The following is a 12,500-nucleotide window of genomic DNA, read 5'->3' on the forward strand; positions in this document are numbered from 1 at the left end:
CCATGTGCCTTATCCCCTTTCACATTTCTGTATTTTTATCTTTACTTAAATTTCTTCTTCCTTTACTGCCATGCATGATTTTTATGTATTTTTTTTTCATACATCACTCATTGGATTTTCACTTTCTCAATATTTCCCATGATAATTACATAACACTTTGATGTACATTAACCTCTTTCAGACCTATGTATCGTTATATTTCCGCGGAGAACGACTTTAGTTTACTGAGATTCATAACCTTTCACTGCGGAGAACGACTTTACTCCACACCGCGTAAGAAATTTTAAGATTAGCGCCTTTGGCTGAAGATTTATCTGGCTACTACGTGCTGCCATCTGTTGCCGATTTCATGAACTACCCACTCTCTGAAGCTCTCGTCATTCTTTTCCCATGCACTCGAGGATTTTGGTAATTATTTTGTTATTTTTACGTGGTGTCTACATGAAATAATGATATACATGCATGTTTTTTTTCAATACAGATCAATATTATTCATAGAGTTATCGTAATATCATGCTTTCCTAAGTTCGTTTATCGTAAGTAAAAGTTTATTTACATTAGAGCTGAACAGTTGCCATGACAACTACACAAATAAAAACGTATTTCATAGTATTGGCTGTTCAATATGTGACAGATAATGGTGTTTTCAGACATCAATATAGAAATTTACTCAATTAAATGAATAATAGTCAAATAACAAACACATTCGCGAGAAAAGAAGTTTCGTGTCCTAAATCCGAAGCTTTGTTTACATTCGTCAGCTGATGTTCAGTCTGCTAGTTGCCTATCGGTCCCTTCAATTTTTAACAGCATAATTTAGTGATAGAAGTTGTTAATAAAGATATAATTTGTTAATAAATGCTTGTTTCACAGTATCATAAATTTCATATATAGTTATAAGTTATTGTATTATTATAGTATATAGCAAAACATTCGATATTGCTCTGCTTTTATCAGTCGGCTGACTTTGTCCTTTTAATTTTTCCCTTTAACTCTGGGTTGAAGAATTATTTATTTTTTGTTTTCTTATATATGTGTGATATAGCCTCTACTTCTTGCCAAGTGTCTTTAAAAGAAACAGTAGGTACATATAAAGTGAATTTCATTAAAAAGAAAAAAAAAGACAAATAGACAAGCCATGATGTGTTCATGTGGAATACAACAAGTATATGATGGAAGTTGATAAGTTTAATCAGCTATGCTGAACATATGCTTACAAAATAAAGAAGGTTCAGAAATGGTCTCAACCAATTTGGCATTTTATCAATGAAGCAGCATTAGTAGAATAAGACATATGCTACAACATTCAGAATCCCACTGCTAAGTTGGATCAGAAAAAATTCATGGAAATTTTTTTAACACTGTTAGAAGGGTATAAGCGGAGCAAAACTAAGAGAAAGGGTAGATTTTCAAATGCAATGGAATTTAGACTAACTGAAAGGCATTTTCCAGTTCACTATGTTGACAAAAACCACAAACCCCAATATATTATATGCTCTATCTTGCCAAAGAATTGCTTGATGAAAGGTAAAGGCGAATGTAAAAGAAAGCATACAACCTATTTTTGTTACCAAATTGCTGAAAAGTCCCTTCTTTGTATCAGTCCATGTTTTGAGACATATAATACCCATAAAGTGTACAAAAACCGTTTACAAATGTAAAAAAAAAATAAATGTAGGAGTCAATGATAAATTGGATGAAGGATTTATTGGTGGAATTGATAAAATCATCTTTGAAAAGGAATTTGTGTGATTTTTCTTAATTTTTACCATATTATCGAAGAATTTAAGGCATAAAGAGATACTCTCAACTGAAAATATTGTTAAATCCTAAAAGCAGAAAGGTTATAGAACACAAAAATATCTAAGTTTCATTAAATTTTGAGCATTTTGAATTTTTAAACTGAAAATGTGCACAGAGCTGTGCAACATACATATATGAATATCCGCAGCGAAAGGGTTAAAGCTCTCCTGTCTTTAAAGGCTTATTAGATTTCTTATGTAATTTTCGTTTTTTTTTTTTTTTTTTCATATTTCATTCTTCCGACTTTCACTTTCTCATTATCCTCCAATGGTACTTGCCCCCTCCTCCCTCCTCCCCTCTCTTCCCTCCCCCTCCCCTTCCTTTCCCTCCACTGGTCCCCAATTCCCGTACCCTTTCCAAATCTCTAGACTACTCTTCCAAAATCAGCGGTTGCATACATGTTTTTTATCTTTATTTGTTATTGTTTTTTTCATAAATCACTCATTCGATTTTCACTTTCTCAATATTTCCCATGATAATCACATCACCCTTTGATGTACATTAAACCTTTTCAGACCTATGTGTCTTTATCTTTACTTAAAGCTCTCCTTTCTTTACAGGCTTATTAGCTTTTTTATGTAATTTTCGTTTTTTTTTTTAAATTTCCCTCTTTTGACTTTCACTTTCGCCTTATCTCCATTGGTAATTCCCCCTTCCTTCCCCCGACTCCCCCTCCCTTCCAATGGTCCCCTTGTACCATACCCCTTCCAAAGCTCTAAACTACCCCTCCAAAATCAGCGGTTGCCTTGCTCATAATCTCCAAGGTGTGTGCAAGCCCTCGTGCCCCGTGCGTCAGCCTTTTGGCATCACGTTGCAATTTGCACCGATATACATCACGTTTTGTTTTGGGATTTTCTCTGAACACGACCGGGTCGTAAAAAGCTGGCTTGCTTTCTTCCCAGAAGGATTTTCTAAGCATGTATGTTGGGTTTTCCATGCGTAGGATCCCCCAAGTGTTTATGTGAATCTTCTAATGACGAAAAAATTACCCAGTATTTGCAAGGATTTGAACCTAACAGATTTCTTCGCTTGTTTAGGCCGTAGGGATTGCAATGCAGAGCAGATGAGAGGAATCATTACTTTACTTGTATTATTCATTAGATTTTGAACGAGAAACATATGTATTTACTATTGTTAATTACTTATAGAATATTGCTTGAAAAGGGTACTTGCGTTGTCCATTACATTTAGAACGAGGAACAAATATTTTTACTGTTGTTAATTACATATGAAATGTTGCTGGAAAATGGCAAGTTATAATACCCGTTTTAAAATCCGCATTGTTAAAGTTTTGGGGTTGTGGTGGCCCATGCGGTAACGTTCCTGACTAGTGAACGCCAGATTGGGATTAAAGTCCCGCTCAAACTTGTTAGTTCCTATGGTCACTGCAACCTCACCATCTTTGTGAGCTAAGGATGTGGAGTTTTGGGGGAGCCTATAGGTCTATCTGCTGAGTCTTCAGCAGCTATTGACTGGACCTCCTTGGTCCTAGCTTGGGTGGAGAGGGGGCTTGGGATCTGATCAAATGAATATATGGTCAATCTCTAGGCATATTTCTGATTGGTAGAGCAATGTCAATGTCCCTTGCCTCTGCCATTCATGAGTGAATTTTAAATTTTTAAAAATCTTTAAACTTTCAAACTACTAAATTTGGCATTTAAGAATCGTGAACATCCATGAGGCATGATTTGAAGCCAGTGACTCCACCATATTAGATATAGCTTAAAACGTAACGCCTCACGGTGCAGTCCTCCAAAATTAACATGCAGTGGAAAAACTCGGTGACGTGTATAAATGTATACAATTTGTCTGTTGAAACACCATTTATATCTCCTTGAAAATATCATAAATGTAAAAAATTTTCTATGTACATATTGCTTTTTAGAGGATTACATTGAATTATGGTCTTTTTTGCTTAAATGAAACATGCGTTTCGGAAAAATCAAACGCATTTGATAAAGATAAAACTTAATTCCTTATGAATTAAAAGATAGAGAGAGTATATTATCTAGAAAGCGCGATTTTCTTCCCATTTATAATAGTTCTGCCTAAATCAAAATACAGGAAATGTATCTTCAAATGAAATTTCTATTTTCTTATATGAAAATACTGTTATAAGTGTACCTTGAAGACAATTTATATATGATTTTCAACACCAAATAATGTTGTATATTTTATTCATATTAGAACAGTTATTAACTTTTACATCAGCGCCAAAATATGCAACCATTAATTTGTATATAGAAACTTAGGTAAATATCATAAGTGTTTTTAAAGACTTATTCATTCATTTATATTGTAGATGATGTAAGAATTATAAGAGGAAAACTATTGATTTAAATTCTTTTGAGCCTCTAATTTTCGAGAAAATGAAAACATACTTACAGAATCCTTATAAAATGTTCAAGTATTTACCCAGTCATGCGCTTTTAGATCCATAAACACATACTATTTATTTGATAAAAATATCCAAATATAAAGGCATTATTCCTGTCATACAATAGGAAACTTAAGAAAATTCAAACGTCAAATAATTCAATACATACATTACTTGTTCGTGTAAAAGAGTTTACGAGTAAACTTTATTCAATATATTTTTCCAATAAGTTTCCGTCGATTTACCTCATAGGACATTTAAAATTTAAATGGGAAACAGCTCCGATACGGGAATATTGGGAAATAAATGGAAGAAATAACTCTCTCTCTCTCTCTCTCTCTCTCTCTCTCTCTCTCTCTCTCTCTCTCTCTCTCTCTCTCTCTCTCTCTCTCTGCAAATATATATAAGGAGTAAATCATTCGGAAATGGAGTGGATTTTGTGATACACATATATGCATATATATATATATATATATATATATCCATCTCAAAAAATCACTCCTATATTCAATGTGTATAGTGTAAGATTTCCCAACTACCTGCAGACACTACGATTGTGTGTCATAGAAACTGAATGAATGGAGATATCATTCATATTCAATAGGGACAATAAAGGCTATAATTGCTCAAAAGAAGCCTTACAAATAACGATGCTGTCTTGGCTCACCAGCCATCTAAAAATAAGGGGATCTCTATGGAGAGTTTAATGTCAAATGTCATAATCTTTTTATGGTTATTCTTGTTGACTTACGTCAGATAAGTTGGTTTTATGCCTCGATGTATCTTAGTATTTTCGACTTGCAAAATTCCATATGATAATCGTGTTTACTAATAGTTATAAATATTGTCAGACATTTTTTTCTTCGTTTAAACTGTTCAACAAACTTCTTATTTTATAACTTTACCGTTTTCTTTTATTATTTTCCTTTATATATAATCAACAGTATTTTTTATTCATGAATGATTTTTTTTTTGAATTACGTACCCACGCATAATATCTAATGACTAGTGTACATGACCCGTCAAAAATTACGGTTAAATATCTAGGTATGCACATTCCCACATACTTACTCTTCTTTCACCAGGTTATGACTACTCATTCTCTCCACTACCCGAGGAATGAGGAGAGATGAGCGTGACCGGAAAGAAATATCATTATATAGGGGTGATGTGTATTAAATTTTACTTTTGTTATCTTTATTTTTATTTTTGTTTTATACTGAACCTTTCTGAGAAATGCAGATAAAAATCCATTTCTTGTATAAAAAAGAAATTCAATCATTTAGAAAACACAACAAGCATAGATTTAAGATAAAGTAGGCTAGTTCTATTTTCGGATATATCAATTTAATTCACTGGAAAAAAAAAACTTCAAAGTACCTTAATTTATTTTGAAAGGCGGAACTAAGAAAGAGATGTTTTACATGTAGCCAGTGATAAGAACAGAAGACCTTCGTCAAAGAAACCTGCTCAGTGATAAGGAATGCAGGCGTGACTGCATCAAAGTTTTCGTTTCTGTTTTTATTTATCTTTTTACTTTTTTTGTGAAATTATTTTTGCTGCTACATGTCTGAAGTGAAAATCAATAGTCTTTTGACTAGATATTCCGGAAGTAATCATTATGACTATGGTTATTCGTTCACAGGTTAGATACACACACATAGAAATTCTTGAATCTCTCTCTCTCTCTCTCTCTCTCTCTCTCTCTCTCTCTCTCTCTCTCTCTCTCTCTCATACACGATTACGTACACATACACACACACGCATATATATATACACACACACACAAACACACACACACACACATATATATATATATATATATATATATATATATGTGTATGGATGCATACATATAATATGTGTATAAATAGATAGACAGTTAGCTAAATAGATAGATACTAAAAGAGATGTATTGATATATTAGTAAAATATGAATGTATAAACTTATATATGCATACATAACTATATATATATATATATATATATATATATATATATATATACATGTATATATACATAAATATATACATATACACATATATATTATGTGCATGTGTTATATTCATCCTATTTTTGCTCATGCTTTTAGTTAATTATATTGAGGTAGTCTCTTATCCTATCTAGTCAAATAACCAAAGTTCCAAGCTCTTTCTCCTTGTTATTATTTATATGATGATTTTAATCGTTTGTTATTTACAAAACCCTTTATATTCATTTCTTTATAACTCCTCCTGTCGCGTAGTTTGTGAGGTTAAAGCTGATAAGTTGCAACCATTCCTGAAAAAGAATAAGTTTGTCGTTCATATCAAAGACATTTTGAACAGTTTCATGATTTGATGAAATCTTAATTTATTAAACTGTTGATTCTGGTCATCATATTGGTACTTTTGCTATCATTTTTGATAAGGCATTTATATTTAATATAATATTAAGTAGATAGCTTCTATATTATCTATAATATTCAGTCAGGTTGCCTATTTACCGTAAAAAAATAATTTCAAATCACATAAACTCGGAATAGTTTTATTTATTTATTTTTTTTTTTTTAATAAAATGTCTGTAGGGTAACACCCTTTCAAAGGAAAAGTTTTTAAAGGAAATTTGACTTAGAGAGAGGGGAAAAAATTATGAAAAATATTAATTCAATTCAAATGATTAATCAATTTTTCTAAAAATAATTGTAGGTAATTATAAGTAAAAGATTTTGATGAACATGAAATAACAATTATTTCACATGAAGAAAAGGAAAAGGATGCAAAAACCTCATTCATTTCAGATGGATTATCTGTCTTTCTAGAAATAATTGTGGCCACTTATAAACGAGGGATGGAATTACAAGAATGAAATACAGAACTACTTTTGAAATTGGTTCTACAAAATGCTCATGGGACGCACAGTTTGAGTCCCTCTCATAGCCCAGATCGTGTCCCGGGAAAAAAAAATATCATAAAATTTAAAAGAAAAAAGTATCGTTAAGGGACTTTACCTCAATTGAAGAAGTAGACATTTCTTTTAAGATAATGATCAAATGACAATGGAATAGAGGGCAATGAAAAGTAATTCCCTTGATTATACAATGTATAATATTGTTGGATGAATAACTGTAAATTATTATTCATCCAATGGCAATAAAGGAAACCCATATCAATGCACTGCATTTTAATCTTAGGAATGTATTGAGGAAATGCCTTTTATACTCACAATTATTTACATTTTGGAGTATTTAAAGCCTCCAAAAGCTTAATTTATATTTAATTCTAGCATTACTTCGTCTCTTTTTTACAAACATATATATACACACAAACACACAAATACAAACACACACACACATATATATATATATAAATATATATATATATATATATATATATATATATATATATATATATATATGATACCCCATAGTAGGAAGTTTGGTAAAACCAGTTGGGTTACAAACTTACAATGGGCTCTTGTTCATACTTTTTGTTTTGTAATTATAAAATTAAGATACAAATGACTCTAACGTATTCTATTATCATTTCATGAAATACGTTTCATTATTTTATTATCTACACAGTTACCGAAAGAAGATGAATTTTATGTTACATAATGGAATGTAATGAGTATATCCTTCATGTTTATGATGAAAAAATAAGTTAGCGAAATTATTCTATTCTATGATAGTTCCATCTAAAATTGGAACATTAAAGCAAATATTATGAAAAAAAACTTTGCATCTCATTAATAAAACTTTATCATTTCGTTCACAGTCAGAAGCGAGCGTATCTTAATTACATTCTGCTAATTGATCGTCAGTATGAAAATAGGACGAAATTTATTGTCTGATTTCCATACGTATTATATTCATGCAGCTGAATGTCTCAAATATGACTAAAACTAAGCCTGTAAAAACATTGTATTGTGATAATACGTTGTAGAATTTTCAATTGAATTATTATGTTGATAAGATTTTTGTGTGAATATTAAAAATATTTTTTTCTTTTTTTGCTATATATTATGAAGTCTCAAATTCTATTGGTAAATAATGTTCCATTGAATCGTTTTTTTATACACACGCAGATATACACACATGTACAAAAACAAACACATCATATATATATATATATATATATATATATATATATATATATATATATATATATATATATATATATATATATATATATATATATATATATAATATTGTGTTTGTTTGTGTGTGTATGCAATTTTATGACCTGAATTTTATAGTAAATGAAAATAAATAAATGAATGATTAAAAGGGGGTTTATTTTTATTTTCACGACATATTAAATGTGGCAGAAAATGAGATAAAGAGAATACGTAACAGATGAAATAAAATATGATAAGAAATGTCTACTTTATATTCCACCGTTCACATTAAACGTTATTCTTTTTATTATTAAACCACTTTTCTTAAAACATTGGTCCTGGTACCAACAGCACTAATTATTCATAATGCATTAGCTACTTTTCTTCATTTAGAGCATTTGTTTTATTCACTTTCTTTAGGTCTGGTTTTAAAGAGGAAATGTAGCATATTCTTTTATAATGGCATTTATTTCCGTATTCATGCACATTATTATTATTATTATTATTATTATTATTATTACTTGCTCAGCTACAACCCTAGTTGGAAAAGCAGGATGCTGTAAGCCTAATGGCTCCAACGGTGAAAATAGCCCAAATGAGGAGAGGAAACAAGGAAATAAGTAAACTACAAGAGATGTAAATAACAATTAAAATGAGACATTCTTAAGACCAGAAACCATATTAAAATAAATCTTTCACACATAAACTATAAAAACTTAAAAAAAGGAGGAAGAGGAATAAGATAGAATAATGTTCCCAAGTGTACCCTTAAGCAAGAGAACTCTACCCAGACAGTGGACATGGATTTGAAATAATCATAGCCAATATCAATAACCAATAAAGAAAAGGTCAAATTTCAGGACAGCCCATTCTCTCCTTAATGACACTAAAGACATTTCTTTTAACACCACACTATAAAAAGAGGGATTAAAGTGAAATGGTCTAAGTTTTCGGAGATCCATTTCATTTGAATTCTTGAATTTTTTTATTTTTTTTTCATTTTTTTTTATTCTTACATTCATTCTAATTTAATCGTTATTTCATTGTCCCAGTACTTATACAGCCCTCGCAGTCATTAGAATTTTGTAGCTATATCTAACTAGTGTGTGTGTTAGTAAATACCGGGCTCAAATTATTGATGACTCCTCTGCCTGGAGATCGCCAGACTGGGATTCGAGTTCCGCTCAAGATTATTAGTTCCTCTAGTGTCTGCAATCTCACCATTCTTGTAAGCTAAGGATGTGGGGTTTGTGCAACATTATAGGTCTACATATTGAGCCATCAGCAGCCATTACCTGGACCTCCCTGGTCTTAGCTTGGGTAAAGAAGGGGCTTGGGCACTGATCATATGTATATATGGCCGGTCTCTATAGCACTGTCCTGCTTGTTAGAGCACTGTAACTCTCCCTTTCCTCTGCCATTCATGAGTGACCCTTAAACCTTTAGATCTTTAAAGGTATGTCATTAATGCTGCTCAATTCTTTAATTTGTTCGCTTCCCAAAAGCATATCACTAAGACCCTGATACAAACACATTTAGTGAAATAGTGCAATATTATCACTTATAAAAAAAAAATATTTTCATAAACAATGCGTAATACATTAGCGAACTTCATATAAAAAGGTAGGCGTACTTTTTGGACACATCCGTGCACTGTCAAAGGAAAAAAAGACGTAATTTTAATCTTAGTCGTAGTTTAGTAAAATACAGGCGACCGTTATTTTAGCCTACTTTGTTATTATCTTTTACGGGTTGGTGGCCGTAATATCGCTCCTTACGGTCAATATATCAGTTTTAAAACGGTAAAATACTTGCAACATTTATTCCCGGATTTTTACCGTGTTTACAGTAAATTTTAAAGTGTAAAGTGATAATTGAAACGGCCAAACGTTCATTCTTACTTTTCTTAGAATATTTTATATTCTTTTTTCCTTTCCTCACTGGGCTATTTTCCCTATTGGAGCCCCTGGGCTTATACCATTATGCTTTTCCAAATGTGGCTGTAGCTTAGCTAGAAATAATAATGATAATAATAATAATAATAATAATAATAATAATAATAATAATAATAATAATACATTAGATAATTGACTTACAGCTATTACTTTTACCTTAATCAGAAGGGACCATATATACTGGAGTGATACTTGTCATTCGCCCATTTTGCCTATTTACTAAGTTGACTCCGATATTAAAGATTATAAGATATATTTTCTCGCTCATTTTTCGATTACTAGATCGTATGGTTGCTTTGTCTTCAAGGAAACTAATCTCTCGTCATCCATTAGAAGGGAAGTTTGAACATACCACTAGAAGAGATAGTAATGAAATGTTGAAGTTCTCACATTTCGACCTAAGTGAGATTAGATTACCATCCAAGTTTCATCAACACATTTTTTGGTGTTATTATTATTATCATTATTATTATTACTATTATTATTATTATTATTATTATTATTGCTAGCTAAGCTACAACCATAGTTGTAAAAGCAGGATGCTATAAGCATACGGTGGGTGAAACAGATATTAGGAAATGTGATCAGTTTGTGGAAGAAAAATATAATAGAATTTCCATGTTCCTGGACTTCACATGCGTTGTGAGGTTTTCTTAGTTTCATAGAGTTTTGTTACGAGTTTGTTAGATTTTTGGGGTATAGGGAACCTTTGAATGAGGAATAGTACAAAACTGAAATAGGATGAATAAATGATATAGTGAGGAAAGGAAATAGGGAATCAGATAGAATAGTTTGCCTGAGTGTACCCTCAAACATGAGAACTCTAACCTAATACAGTGAAAGACTGGGGTATAGAGACTATGACACAGCCCAGTTCTAGAGAACAATGGTTTAATTTTGGAGTGTCCTCCTAGAAGAGCTGCTTACCGTAGTTAAGTCTCTTTTTTTTTTCCATACTAAGTGGAGGGTAGTCACTTAACAATACAATTCAGTAGTTAACCCCTTGACTATATCAAATGTGTAATTGAAATTGTATAAAATAATTTTAGATGTGTTATATGACGCCATAAATGAGGATATGTTGGGAGGATTAGGTTAGGATGCATCACTGTATTTATATGTCTATAGACCTTGATATCCCACTAGAGTCTTCCATTATCCTTCACCTTGATGGGGGACTTAAGTCACTAAAACTAGTTATTTCGTAGAGATTATGAAAGTAATACGAATTTAAAACAGGCAAAACAAAAGGAAAACCATAATATCATATCTGAAACACAGTCCTGACTGATGATAAGATTTTACTAAAATTTTACATAAAAAATCTAATTTCTGTGAGAAGAAAAGTACTGAAATGTTTCCTTCGTTTTAAAAATAAAGGCTTTCCAAACAGGTAGATACCGTGGTTAGTTTAAGTTACAACAATCCAAAGCCATTATTACCTCTCTATTGCACCCATAAACGTTCTTGCCTTTTTTCGTGTTTAGTTAGCTTTATGGTTACATAAACACACCATGAATATTAGTCACGCTATTGCAGTACACCTTTAAAAGTAGAAGCTAGTGGTAAGATCAACGAGCTATCTTTGATGTTGATTATTGGTATTATAGATAATGAACGGATCTATACGATATCCTGCTTTATTTTATTCGAAGCTTCAAAGGAAAAGAAAATCGTTAAATGGAGAAGCTTTTAAAGAAAATTACAATTGGTTTGTAATGAGAGATAGGGATGTGAGGTTCACCGATATGTTAATCATGATATTTCGATAAATATTTTAAAATAGACCTATTTTTAAAATTTCAAATATCAAATTTATTAACAGAAAATAAATACTTTTGTCACTTTTAGTAGGATGGAGAATTTTCAATGAATATCTGAATAGTTTTTCTCTTCGAAACTTTTGACTAAAGCTACTTCACAAGTAATTATCTGCAAATTAATATGTTTGAAATGATAATTCCTTTATTTTGTTTCAATATAAAACAAAGGTACTTGGCATATAATCGTAGAAGTTATTAGAAGATATCATTAGAGCGAGTTTCTGTTCATGCGTGAAGATAGATTACCAATTATATTCCATATGCAATGAATTACCTTTGGAACTTCATAAACTTTTAATTTCAACTCTGACTCTCCCTTGCATCCTGCTTTTCCAGCTAAGGTTGTAGCTTAGCTAGTAATAATAATAACAATAATAATAACAATAATAACATTGATGATAATAATTATATTTCTCTTAAATGACAAAGAGCCATAGGGTAACC

The sequence above is a fragment of the Palaemon carinicauda genome, chromosome 3 (assembly GCF_036898095.1).
Source record: "Palaemon carinicauda isolate YSFRI2023 chromosome 3, ASM3689809v2, whole genome shotgun sequence".
In the NCBI taxonomy this organism is placed as follows: Eukaryota; Metazoa; Arthropoda; class Malacostraca; order Decapoda; family Palaemonidae; genus Palaemon; species Palaemon carinicauda.